Here is a 12,848-nt window from a genome sequence, read left to right as displayed (position 1 = left end):
GATACCAGCCCTTTATCTGTAGTGTCATTTGCAAATATCTTCTCCCATTCTGTGGGTTGCCTCTTTGTTGACTGTTTTCTTTGCTGTGCAGAAGCTTTTTATCTTGATGAAGTCCCAAAAATTCATTTTTTTTAAAAAAGATTTTATTTATTTATTTGACAGAGAGACAGTGAGAGAGGGAACACAAGCAGGGGGAGTGGGAGTCGGAGAAGCAGGCCTCCGCTGAGCGGGGAGCCCGATGCGGGGCTCGATCCCAGGACCCTGGGATCATGACCCAAGCCGAAGGCAGACGCTTAACGACTGAGCCACCCAGGCGCCCCCCAAAAGTTCATTTTTGCTTTTGTTTCACTAGCTTTTGGAGATGTGTCTTGAAAGAAGTTGCTGTGGCTGATGTCAAAGAGGTTACTGCCTATGTTCTCCTCTAGGATTTTGATGGATTCCTGTCTCACATTGAGGTCTTTCATCCATTTTGAGTTTATCTTTGTGTATGGTGTTAGAGAGTGGTCATGTTTCATTCTTCTGCATGTGGCTGTCCAATTTTCCCAGCACCATTTATTGAAGAGACTCTTTTTTCCATTGCATATTTTGGAAATACTTTTTTTGAGTATCACCAATTTGTTCTTGTTCTTCTCTTTATAACTATACATGGTTTATCTTCTTTATGAGCTATTCTCCCTTGCAACCCCTCACCCTTCCAGTTGTTATTATTTATTTATTTATTTTTAAAGATTGTATTTACTTATTTGAGAGACAGAGGGAAAGGGAGAAGCAGACTCCCTGCTGAGCAGAGAGCCCAATGAGGGGCTTGATCCCAGGTCCCTGAGTATCATGACCTGAACTGAAGGCAGATGCTTAACCGACAGAGCCACCCAGGCACCCTATTTTTTATTTATTTTTTTTAATTTATTCATTTGAGAGAGAGAAAGTGAGTGAGAGCATGAGCAGGGGGGAGGGTCAGGGGAGAGGGAGAAGCAGAGGGAGTAGGCTGAGCAAGTACATCAGCCGAAGTCAGATGCTTAAGCGACTGAGCCACCCAGGCACCCCCAGTTTTTATTTTTTTAAATACCCTTTTTATTTTAGAATGGTTTAAGATTAGAAAAGTTGCAAGGATAGTACAGCGAATTCCTTTATAGCTGGCATCCAGTTTTCCCTATTTTCAACGTGTTCAAATGATAACAGTAGTTACAACTAATGAACCAATACTGATACATTATTAGTAACTAAGGCCCATTCTTCATTTGAATTTCCTTAGTTTGTACTTAATGTCCCTTTTCTGTTCAGAACTCCATCCAGGATACCACAGTACTTTTAGTCCTCATGTCTCCTTGGACTCCTCTTAACTGTTACAGTTTCTCAGATTTTTAAAATTTATTTTTCTTATTTTCTTTAAAGATTTTATTTATTTTTTGACAGAGAGAGAGAGGGAACACAAGCAGGGGGAGTGTAAGAGGGAGAAGCAGGCTTCCCGCAGAGCAGGGAGCCCGATGTGGGGCTGGGCTCGATCCCAGGACCCTGGGATCATGACCTGAGCCGAAGGCAGATGCTTAATGACTGAGCCACTCAGGCGCCCCTCTTATTTTTGATAACTTTGACAGTTTTAAGGAGCACTGGCCAGGTATTTTGTAGACTCCGTCTTTCAATTTGGGTTTGTCTAATGTTTTTCTCTTGGTGAGACTGGGTTTATAGTGTCAAAATCCAAACTGCACACTGAATAAAACAAAACAGAAAGATGAGTTTGTTGCAAGGCTTTCTGCCTGCAAGCTGGGGAGCTCAGGGCAACTGGAGTAATGAGTTTCAAGTTGCCACAGTCCAAGGGATTTTTCATGGGGTAAATGTGGAACTTGCTTGGTTTTTTCAGATGATTGGTTGCCTAGTGGTCTTCTTTCTTGTTTGGGTTAGGGTAAGCTGAGTAGGGAATGAGTAAGTCCAAAGATGGCATGAACAGACTTAGCATTTGGGGATTGGCTGATGTACTTGCTGATTTCTGAGAAGAACTATAAATTCCTGTAAGATTAAGTTAAGTTTCCCTTATATGCCTGCATTGACCATCTCCATTTTGTCCCTGACATAAGTGAGTCCATTTTAGTTTGGTCCTGCAATGGGTTTGGGGGAGTAAGACCACAGGGTTAAAGTACTTAGTTTCATTATATCATATCCAAGGTACATACTATGAACCTGACTTATCACTATCGATGTTTACCTGATCACACTTGGTGAGGTAGCATTTGTTAGGTTTTTCCATTATAAAGTTACTCCTCATCTCAGTCACCTCCTATTTTCCATAATGTATCCTTGAGAAGGAAGTCATTCATCTTGATGTCATTGGCACAGAGTAGACATTCAGAAACTGTTTGTTGAACTGAACTGGGTCTCTATTATTTTTTGAGTCTCACAAAAGTCCTGCCAGATAATTTTCTCTATTTTATCAATAGGAAAATAAAAATTTGAGGGGCACCTAGGTGGCTCATTCGTTAAGTGTCTGCCTTAGACTCAGGTCATGATCCCAGGGTCCCGGGATCGAGCCCCGCATTGGGCTCCCTGCTCCGTGGGAAGCTTGCTTCTCCCTCTCCCACTCCCCCTGCTTGTGTTCCCTCTCTCGCTATGTCTCTCTCTGTCAAATAAATAAAATCTTAAAAAAAAAAAAAGGAAAATAAGAATTTGAGAATTTGAGTAACTTGCCCAAAGTCCACCACCAAAGTGGTCAAGTTTGGAATTTGAACTCAGTCTTTCTGAATGCAAAGCCTGTTGTCTTTCCCTACACCACCCTGGCTTCACAGAGGGTTGTGTTTACTTTGGCCATTTTCCCTAAGTACTTGTAATGCAAAAAGTATCCACAGATAATGGGGTTAGTTCTTGGGTTATATCAAAATTTAATTCTTCATTAATTCACCTTTTCAATTTAAAGTCATACTTCAGAACTCTCAGCCTCAAATTTGGCAGACCTCTGTGCCATGTAGTGCTTGACCTAATTCTAGTGGAATATCTTCTTTTTAATTCCCTACAGAGTTGTGGAGGGTGGGCTGCAGCAGGGCCTTACTGGGAAAATGGGGACCAGTTAGGATGCTATTATAGTAGTATAAGGCTGGCTACATAATTTGTGAGGCTCAGTGCAAAATAAAAACATAGGACCCCTTATTAAAAAAATTATTAATAATTTTAAGACAGTGCTAGCAGAGCATTAAACCAAGCATGTGGCCTTTCTAAGTGTGAGACCCTGTGTGACCGCACGGCTCACACAGCCATGAACCTGGCTGGGCAGTAGTAGAATCAGTGGGTAAGGAGAACCAGTATTAAAGCAGTGGAAGTGAGAATGGAGAAGAGAGGCTGGTAACACCAGACCTTATAGAGGTAAACTTATAGGAATAGATTGATGATCAGATATGATAGGTGAGTGGGCAGATAAAATATGGAATGTACAGTTTCTGATTAGTGCTGCCATTTACTGATACAGGAAATCAGGGGACCTGGTTAGCTCTGAGGGGAAAATGGTGAGTTCAGTTTTAAACATATTAACCCTCACATGTAGTCAGGAAGCACTTGGATAGATAAGTATCCATAGAAAAAGAAATGGAGGATACACTCCAATCTGATAGTACTGCTTACTTATCTCTGAGGTTAGGGACTTTAACTTTTTAAAGAAAGTATTCATGTATTTCTTACATAATTGAGAAATAATACTTTTTATTAATGAAAAGCAAATTACAAAGTATTATTGTGTTTGTAAGAGAAAATCAATCTGGAAAGTTTGTAGTAAAAAGAAAGGCTAAGGTAGAAATAGATTTGTAGTCATGTATTTTCTGTTGCTAAAACCACAGTGGCACGATTCAAAACAGGTTCTTAGTTTACTGTTTTTTTTTTTTTTTTAAGATTTTTATTTATTTATTTGAGAGAGAGCGAAAGAGAGATCACAGCGGGAGAGGGAGAAGCAGACTCGCCGCTGAGCAGAGAGCCCAATGCGGGAATCGATCCCAGGACCTTGAGATCATGACCCGAGCTGAAGACAGATGCTTAACTGACTGAGCCACCCAGGCGCCCTAGTTTACTGTCTTTTAATTTTTTGTTGTGCACCTACAATCTATTGGTTTCTCTACAGAGTGTATAATTTTGAAAACTTACATTAAAAATTAAAAATATAAAAGCTTACATTAGATTTTATTTTTATACTCTATCTCTGTTTTTTGATACCTGGCATGTGATCATTTATGTATTTTACTGTGTATTTTAGAACTCTCCTTTCTTTCTACTACCTTTGTACTTTTTCTTGGGGGAGGTGACATGGCTGTAGGGACAGCCTGAAGTTGGAAGTCAGGTTTAAGTTCTGGCTCTGCATCTGGCTCTGCTATGTAATCTCAGGAAAATTACTAAACTTCTCTGAGCATAGTTTCCTTATTGGTAAAATGGAGATGAAATTAACTTTGCTGGAGATATGATAAATAAGACCATGAAAGAGAGTTCTTCGTAAACTAAATTTTGTAAATCAATATCGTTTGGCTTTGCACCCAGGGCCCTTCTTAGTGAGCCTCCTACCTCCTTCCCAGATTCATCTCTAATAGTCTACCTTCTCAAAGTTGTTTTCTCATCATCCCCTGAACATGCCTTATACTTTTCTGCTCTCTTAATTTTGCTTTAATTCCTTTATTTATTAAAGATTTTATTTATTTGTCAGAGAGAGAGAGAGCACAAGCAGGGGGAACGGCAGGCGGAGGGAGAGGGAGAAGCAGGCTCCCTGCTTATAATCAACAAATGTTTATTGAGCACTTTACCTCCCTCAAGGCTTTGTTTAAATGTCACCTTCTCAACGAGACCCACAGTGTCTACTCTATTCAAAATTGCAATCTACTGTTCCTTCTCAGCACTTCCCAATCCCCCCTTTACCTGCTCTACTTTTTCTTGTGTCCACTGCACTCTTGACATAACCTGTTATTTACCTATTGTCTCTTCTCTCTGTACCCCTATCCCAATTGAACTAAAATTTCACTTGGGCAGGAATCTTTGTTTTGTTTTATGGTATATCCCAGGCATCTAGAACATTGCCTGGCACAGAGTAGTTATTCAATAAATATTTACTGAGTGAATAAATGAATATGCACTGTGCCAGACTTTAAGCCAGGAGCTGAATATCTAACATTGTGAAGAAGCAGAGGTGTTCCTGCCCTCGTGGAGCATCCAGCTTAGTGCTGCGGTGGCTTTTCTGCAGGCCTGGGCTGCCCTCCTCCAGGAAATGTCAGCGTGACTAGCTGCTGAGTTCAGAGTAGCCTTTTGTCTTAGCAGTGAGCAATTTCCTGATAATTTTACTTCTAAGGCTTTTAAAAAATTCTAATAGGAAGAGGGGCAAAAAGAGTAATGCATTCTCTTTAGTCCCTCTAAGTTAAAAGTCAATAATTTTCCCCAATGCAAAGACAGAATAGTATCCCTTTTAAAGTGCCAGGCCTTGTAGATAACTGAAAGAGGTCATGGAGTCTATCTGGTTTACCTTTTCTATTTCTCTCTTTTTCTAATGTGAAGAAAGACAATTGTAATTTTTCGCACTGCTGAAGAATGAAAGGATGTAAACATGTTTATTGCTGTCTTTTTGTAAATTGTGGAATGCTTCATCCATGTAATCCTGACTTATTTCTTTTTTGAGGTCCTCTGTATGCAGTGGGTCAATATGAGTTTTTATATCGATAGAGCTCTTTTTTAAGAAAAGGAAAGGAGCTCAAACTGAGTGTATTTAAAAATAATCTGCTGATCGAGCACACTTAAAACAATGTGTCAGCAACTATTCTTTTTCTCACCCTGTTCTCACACAGGCAGCCAGGGAAAGTCCAAGGCTGGGGGTCTACCTGCAACATGGAATGAAGAATTAAGGAGCAATACTGCTGCACAGGTATGCAACTGAACTAAATGATTCTTAATATCCCCTCCAAACTGAGACTTTTGATCTCGATCATTTTAATTCCTAAATCTTGTTTGTCCTCCTTTATTTGAATAATCCAGTTGATAACATTTTGTGTAGATAGTACCTTGTAGGTAAATATTTTAATTTATCACCTCCCTTTGCAATCAAGTATTTTCCAATTTTATTTTGATATTCCATCTGAATTTCCTTCTCTGCACATAAATTCTGATGTAGATATGAATTGTTTGTCCCCATCCTCTTTTTTTCAGAAAAAAAAAAAAAACTTGATGAGAGGAAACTCGTGGAAGCAGCCTCAGTTGGTTGTAAACAATATCTGTGATGTTCCATGAACCCATGAAATGACATAAAAATATGAATTTTTTTTTTCTTAGTATCTTGTACTTGGCAGCAACTTAATTTTGTTTAATGCTTGTCCCATTATCAGTAAACTCTACAACATCCTTAACAAAACAAAGAACAAACAAAAGATTCAGCTCAAGCAAGCACGATCCTTATGCAAGGTCTTCTCTCATGTTCTTTACAGAATTATAAGCTCTCTTGTGTTCCCACATCATGCTGTGAGCCCACCTCTAACATAGCATATGTGTATATGTGTATAGTGTATTATAAACATTGACAGTGATGTCTTCTTCCAGAAGTGTTCATAGCCATTTCTAAGGATACAAGAGGAGCCCAAAAAACAAAACAAAACAAAAAAACCACCCCCCCCAAGATGCCATAAATTAAAAGTGCAGAGAATGAAGAAATAAAAACATGGGTAGAGACAAAACAGAAACAGGGACAAAGCTAAAAGTGCATGTAGGAATGACCTTCACATTTGCTACAGCTGGGCCATGAATTTATCTCTAAGCTGACAGCCTCATTGGTCCTACAGTTCATGGTGTCCATTGATAAAAAAACAAACCCATTACTCTGCAAAAATAAAACTGTTCACTGAGCTGAGATCAGATTGGACTGTTTCCCGGGGCTGCTCTTAAGAGCACAGCGTGTTATATCAGGAGCAGTGTCCTTGACAGCATCACTGGCAGGGCGGCCAGTTCACAAGGATGCCTCTTAGAGCCGGATGGCAGCACACCCGACAGAGATTCAGTGGGTTCACTGAGCGGGGGGCTGTCTCAGAGATCATGGCTTCATGGTGTTTTATCTCCTGCACCAGCACAGTTAGGTATTGGCATAGAGCAGGGGGCAAAAAGTATTTGCTGAGTGACTGTCAAATGGAGAAGACTCTCTCTAGAAAGGCCCCTCTAATTTCCAAGACTTAAAATCCTGCTCCCCAACTCTGCACGCCTTTTGTAGCTATCTAGCAATGCAGTTATGAAATAATTCTACTCTTGGGTTAAACTGCCATTTCAGTAATTTTTTTAGAAGATTTTATTTATTTATTTTAGAGAGAGAGAGACAGCACGAGCAGGAGGGGCAGAGGGAGAGGGAGAGAGAGAATCTCAAGCAGACTCCACGCTGAGCTAGGAGCCTGACCTGGGGCTCGATCCCAGGACCCTGAGATCATGACCTGAGCTGAAACCAAGAGTCGGACACCTAAATGACTGCACCACCCATTTCAGTATTTTAACATTAAATTTCTTATGTTTTCTCTAAATATGGGAGTGAGGCCAGAGGCATTTGTGTGTGTGTATACACGCTTGCTGGTGGTGGTAGTGGTGGTGTTGGGTTAAGAAAGTACTGTACTCATCAAACTGGGAGGTCAGTTTGCAGGTGACCTTGAGAGTGCTGCTGGCTTAAATCCAGACTTCCGCATCCAGGCTTTCCTTTAAGGAGAGGTAGGGCTTGTGATGAGGCCAGGGTGCGCCTTTGCCATCGGTTTCTGTGCTGAGCATCAGGAAGACCCAGTCATAGGTTCAGTAGCACGGGCATTAAAAGAGACCCAGTGCTGACCTAGCAGCCACTGTCTTAGAGCTCTTTCCAGCCCTGTAGGGCGAATGGGGTTGAGCTGAGCTCACAGGTTGGTGTTTAGTCCTTCTAGCTAGCAGAGTTGGAAGTTTGGGGGTAGGGCCTGGCATAAGGGTCTTCCTGGAGGATGTCACCACCTCTCATTCCTGATGTCACTGACATTTTAAAGGTGTTTCAGAGCAAGAACTTCGTCTCTGTGTGCAGCTTTCTATCTACAGAGTCACAGCGATGTCTTTATCACAATGATCTCTTCCTCTTCTGATGTGTCACCTTATTCTTGTTTCAACAGCAATGGCACTGCCAGACTTAGGATAGGAATCTGGGAGAGAGAATGTAGTGGCTAAGAATATGGATTCTGGAAACTGACTCCCTGGGTTTGAATCCTGGCCCTGCGACCAGCAAGTTATTTATCCTTTCTGTGCCTCAGTTTCCTTATCTGTAAAAGGGGATGATAATAGTACCTAGCCCATAGGGTTATTGTGAAGACTAAATAGTTAATGAGTTGATGTAAAGTACAGGTATCTACAGGTAGTAAACATTGTAGAAGTGTTTGCTAAAAATAACAGTGGTCAAAGAATTACTATCTTTTTTTTTTTTTTAAAGATTTATTTATTTATTTGAGAGAGCGAGAATGAGAGAGAGTACATGAGAGGGGGGAGGGTTAGAGGGAGAAGCAGGCTCCTCACCGAGCAGGGAGCCCGATGCGGGACTCGATCCAGGAACTCCAGGATCATGACCCGAGCCGAACGCAGCCACTCAACCAACTGAGCCACCCAGGGGCCCAAAGAATTACTATCTTATTCAAACACAGGAACTAACATAGCTAGTAAATCAACATAATATTGATTTACTAAAATATTGATTGAGTGCCTACTATGTGCTAGGGTCTCTTCTAGGTCAATGAGACAATGTTGACCATGACAGACATAATCCCTTCCCTTATGGAGGTTACAGATGAATGAGGGCACAGACATTAAGCTAACAATTACACAAGTATATAAGGCAGTTCTCTTGTTAGGGAAGCTGAACCTTGACCTGAAGTTTATACATTTCAGTCTTAAGAATTCCAGCAGACAGTGGAACAGTGCCTCTTTTATTTTATTTTAAGATTTAATTAACTTATTTATTTGACAGAGAGAGATACAGCGAGAGAAGGAACACAAGCAGGGGGAGTGGGAGAAGGAGAAGCAGCCTTCCCGTCGAGCAGGGAGTCCAACACGGGGCTCGATCCCAGGACACCAGAACCATGACCCAAGCCGAAGGCAGACGCTTAACGACTGAGCCACCCAGGTGCCCCTTATTTTATTTTATTTTTTTTAAAGAAAAGGGTGTTCTGGGTATCTAATACTGTGGGACAAACTGCCCCCCAAATATATCAACAGTCATTTATTTGCTCAAGATTCTGCGATCAGAACAAGGCTTAGCAGGCATAGCTCATCTTTTCCTGCGTGGTGACTGCTGGGATGGCTGAACTAGGGCTGGAGGGTCCTTCCAAGCTGGACCATTCACATGCTGTCTGTTAGCCAGGAGCTCAGCTGGGGTGATTGGCTAGGACCCCAGTTTTCCTTCACATGATCTCTTCACATGGCTAACCTGGGTTTCTCACAGCATGGCAGTTGGGTTCTGAAGAGGACACCCCAAGAGGATAGGCCATAATATGCAAGCATTTATCAAGGCTTGTATTTGTAAATGTCCCACTGGCCAAAGCTCGTCCCTTGACCAAGTCCAGAGTCAGTGTGGGGAGGGACTATATAGAGGTGAGAATTCTGAGAAGTGAGAATCAAGGGTCTAGTAAAGTATTAGATTACCACAGAGAGGCTAAATCTACCTTTTCCAAAAAATCTTTTTGTTCTTTTTTCTCTTCAATCACATTCGCCATATCCCCCCTCTCTAAGACATCAGGGAGAAGTCACATAGGTAGAAAGTGAGGTCTTTTCTGTATCAGAAGCCCTCTGGAGAGTGGCTAAAAACTTTTGTTACAAATGATATCATTTAGAGTTATGTTATTCTATGTGTGTAGAAAGAAAGAGTAAATTTCATTAAACTGTGTAACTTTGATATGCAGAGATGGAGCTTTGCTGACAAAACAAGTGACAAGGTAGGAGGCTTTTGGGGTTGCCTGAATAGTGTAAAAGTGTAGCCATACAAATCTGTTGCCAAGAGGAGCCAAACCCTGGTCAGGAAAATGCCACTGGGCATCCAGTCTGATGTAGAGCAGCTAGGTCAGTATGTGAAGGATTGGCAGGAAGGATACTGACAGGCTCAGGAGAGTAGAATAGCTCAGAGATAAGTCTGTGAAATGTGAAAGTATGTTGGCCCCATGCTCACCAGACTAAAAGACTCTTAATCGGAGGAGCTGTGTCTGGCTTGACTTCTCTATCCTTACGACTTAGCTCCCTGCCTAATACAGAGGAGACACTCTCAGTGGTGAATGGATACAGACATTAAGAATTGTAAACCATTCCCTTTTTTTAAGATCCTGGTGCCATGAAGTAATTAGAATGATCCTTTAAAAATACGTCACTTAGGGCGCCTGGGTGGCTCAGTCGTTAAGCGTCTGCCTTCGGCTCAAGTCATGATCCCAGGGTCCTGGGATCGAGTCCCACGTCGGGCTCCCTGCTCAGCGGGAAGCCTGCTTCTCCCTCTCCCACTCCCCCTGCTTGTGTTCCTGCTCTCGCTGTCTCTCTCTCTGTCAAATAAATAAATAAAATCTTAAAAAAAAAATAAAATAAAATAAATAAAAAATAAATAAAAATACGTCACTTAAACATATATTGGTGGTGGCAGAGCTCAAAGAAAAGGGTCACTCCTCTGATTAAAATCCTTCAATGAGGGGCCCCTGGGTGGCTCATTTGGTTAAGCATCTGCCTTCAGCTCAGGTCATGATCCCAGGGTCCTGGGATTGAGCCCCGCATCGGGCTCCCTGCTCAGCGGGAAGCCTGCTTCTCCCTCTCCCACTCCGCCTGCTTGTGCTCCTGTTCTCGCTGTGTCTCCCTCTGTCAAATCAATCAATCAATCAATCAATCAATCAATCTTCAAAGAACGGTAAAATCCTTCAATGATTTCCCATTTCACCTAGATATCCACACGACTTCTTTTAGGTCTGTGCTCAAAAAAGGCCTTTCATAATACACAAAATACCCTCATCACTTTCTATACTGCTTTTTCTTTCTTTTTTTAAAAATTTATTTGACAGAGAGACAGCAAGAGAGGGAACACAAGCAGGAGGAGTGGGAGAGGGAGAGGGAGAAGCAGAAGCAGGCTTCCTGTTGAGCAGAGAGCCCGATGTGGGGCTTTATCCTAGGACCCTGGAATCATGACCTGAGCCGAAGGCAGACGCTTAACGACTGAGCCACCCAGGTGCCCCAATACTGCTTTTTCTTTATAGCATTTATCCTCACGTGACCTGTATACTTCTTTATGATCTTCCCTTCCCCACTAGATTGTAAGCTCTTTGCAAGCAGGAACTTTTTGTTCACAGTGGTAGCCATAGTAACTAAAACAATGTCGGACAAGTAGAAGGTGCTCAGAAATACTTGTTGAATGAATGAATAAATGTACCAGCCAATGGAGAACTAGCACTTCTCTGCTTTCATCTGGCTGGAGGCCAAGACACTGGAGAATGTGGGATGCATGTGTCCATGTGGGTTCTTACAGCCATGTCCCTCTTACTAGTGGGAAGAGCTGATTTTGACAACGCAAAGAGTTCAGGCCCTTCTGTTCTGGGAGTTACTGTTAACCATCTGTAATTATGAGGTTGAGTGCCTGGATAGTACAGGATTCATATGGTTTGGGAACGGTACCAAGGGCAGCCCTATCGTCTTTAAGTTAGCTAGAGTAGTTTTCTACTCTACTAGAGTAGTTTTCAAGAACATTGACTGAATGGGTTCAAGAAATTGAAAGGCAGCCCCTGTGTTTGGGTATGTGGATAGGCAAGGGGAGAGTAGTAGATGGGATTAGACCTTATGTAAAAATAAGACTAAACAGTGAGTTTAGTCTTAATTGGATGAGCAGTGGAGGCCCATGAAAGGATTTAAGCAGGGGAGTGACATGGTTAGATTTGTGTTTTGAAGTATATTCTATAGCTGCAGTGTGAATGGATTAGAGGAGCAAGAGTGAATTTGGGGGAAAAGAATATTCCAGAAAATAGCATGAACATCAGGAATGCATTTGAGTACTGCAGTTGGGCCAGGGCTTAGCTCATCCCATATAACCCCTACTAGATTCTAGAACTGGCGTTTTACTCTGCTTGCTCTATCTCATTTTTCTTCATCTTTCTATTCATCTACTTTTTAAATACAATTCAATAAATTGCAGATATCTGTACATTTTGCCTTTCAACACCTCAGCTTGCATATAATTAACTAGAGTTCAATATTTGTTTAAAGTTTTTAAGGTAAAGTTTACATAGAAATAAATGAATGCACAAGTTTTAACTGTACATTTTGATGAGTTTCTTTTCCATTTTGATGAGTTTTGACAAACACATGTATCAGTTAACCCAAACCCTTATCAAGATACAGAATATCACCATCACCAAGAAAGTTCTTTCAGGTGCCTTTTTCAGTCAATCCCTGGTTCTACTTTTAGAGAGGCAAGCACTGTTACGATTTTTTTCCACTACAGATTTTAGATTAGTTTTTCCTGTTCTAGAAATTAACATAAATGGTATCAGTATGAATGCTTTTGAGTAGGGTTCTTTTATTTTATTTTTTAATTTAATTTAATTAATTTATTTTTAAGATTTTATTTATTTGACAGAGAGAGCACAAGCAGAGGGAGAGAGAGGGAGAAGCAGGCTCCCTGCTGAGCAAGGAGCCTGATGTGGGACTCGATCCCAGGACCCTGGGATCATGACCTGGGCTGAAGGCAGCCACTTAACCGACTGAGCCACCCAGGCGTCCCGGATAGGGTTCTTTTAATCAGCATGGTATAATTTGTATTTTTTTATAGCACTTAAATCACCATGTGACATACATTTGTTTGTGTGTTATTGTCAGCTTTCTGTCCACTAGACTGAAAAGGGGTCTTTATTTTG

General features: G+C 41.4%; 1 long non-coding RNA gene across 1 annotated transcript in view; it reads left to right on the top strand.

The window, feature by feature from the left end:
* The window catches only part of LOC145717040 (uncharacterized), a 12,684-nt gene extending 6,815 nt beyond the window's left edge, over positions 1-5,869 (top strand). Inside the window, exon 3 of the long non-coding RNA XR_014140020.1 lies at positions 5,793-5,869. This is a non-coding gene — a long non-coding RNA (uncharacterized LOC145717040). The remainder of the gene's footprint in view (positions 1-5,792) is intronic.
* The last annotated feature ends 6,979 nt before the right edge of the window (positions 5,870-12,848 follow it).

The sequence above is a fragment of the Leptonychotes weddellii genome, chromosome 14 (assembly GCF_054177405.1).
Source record: "Leptonychotes weddellii isolate Sample4059 chromosome 14, ASM5417740v2, whole genome shotgun sequence".
Classification (NCBI taxonomy): Eukaryota; Metazoa; Chordata; class Mammalia; order Carnivora; family Phocidae; genus Leptonychotes; species Leptonychotes weddellii.
The sequence above is the reverse complement of the archived record's forward strand: the minus strand, read 5'-3'. Positions and strand labels throughout refer to the sequence as shown.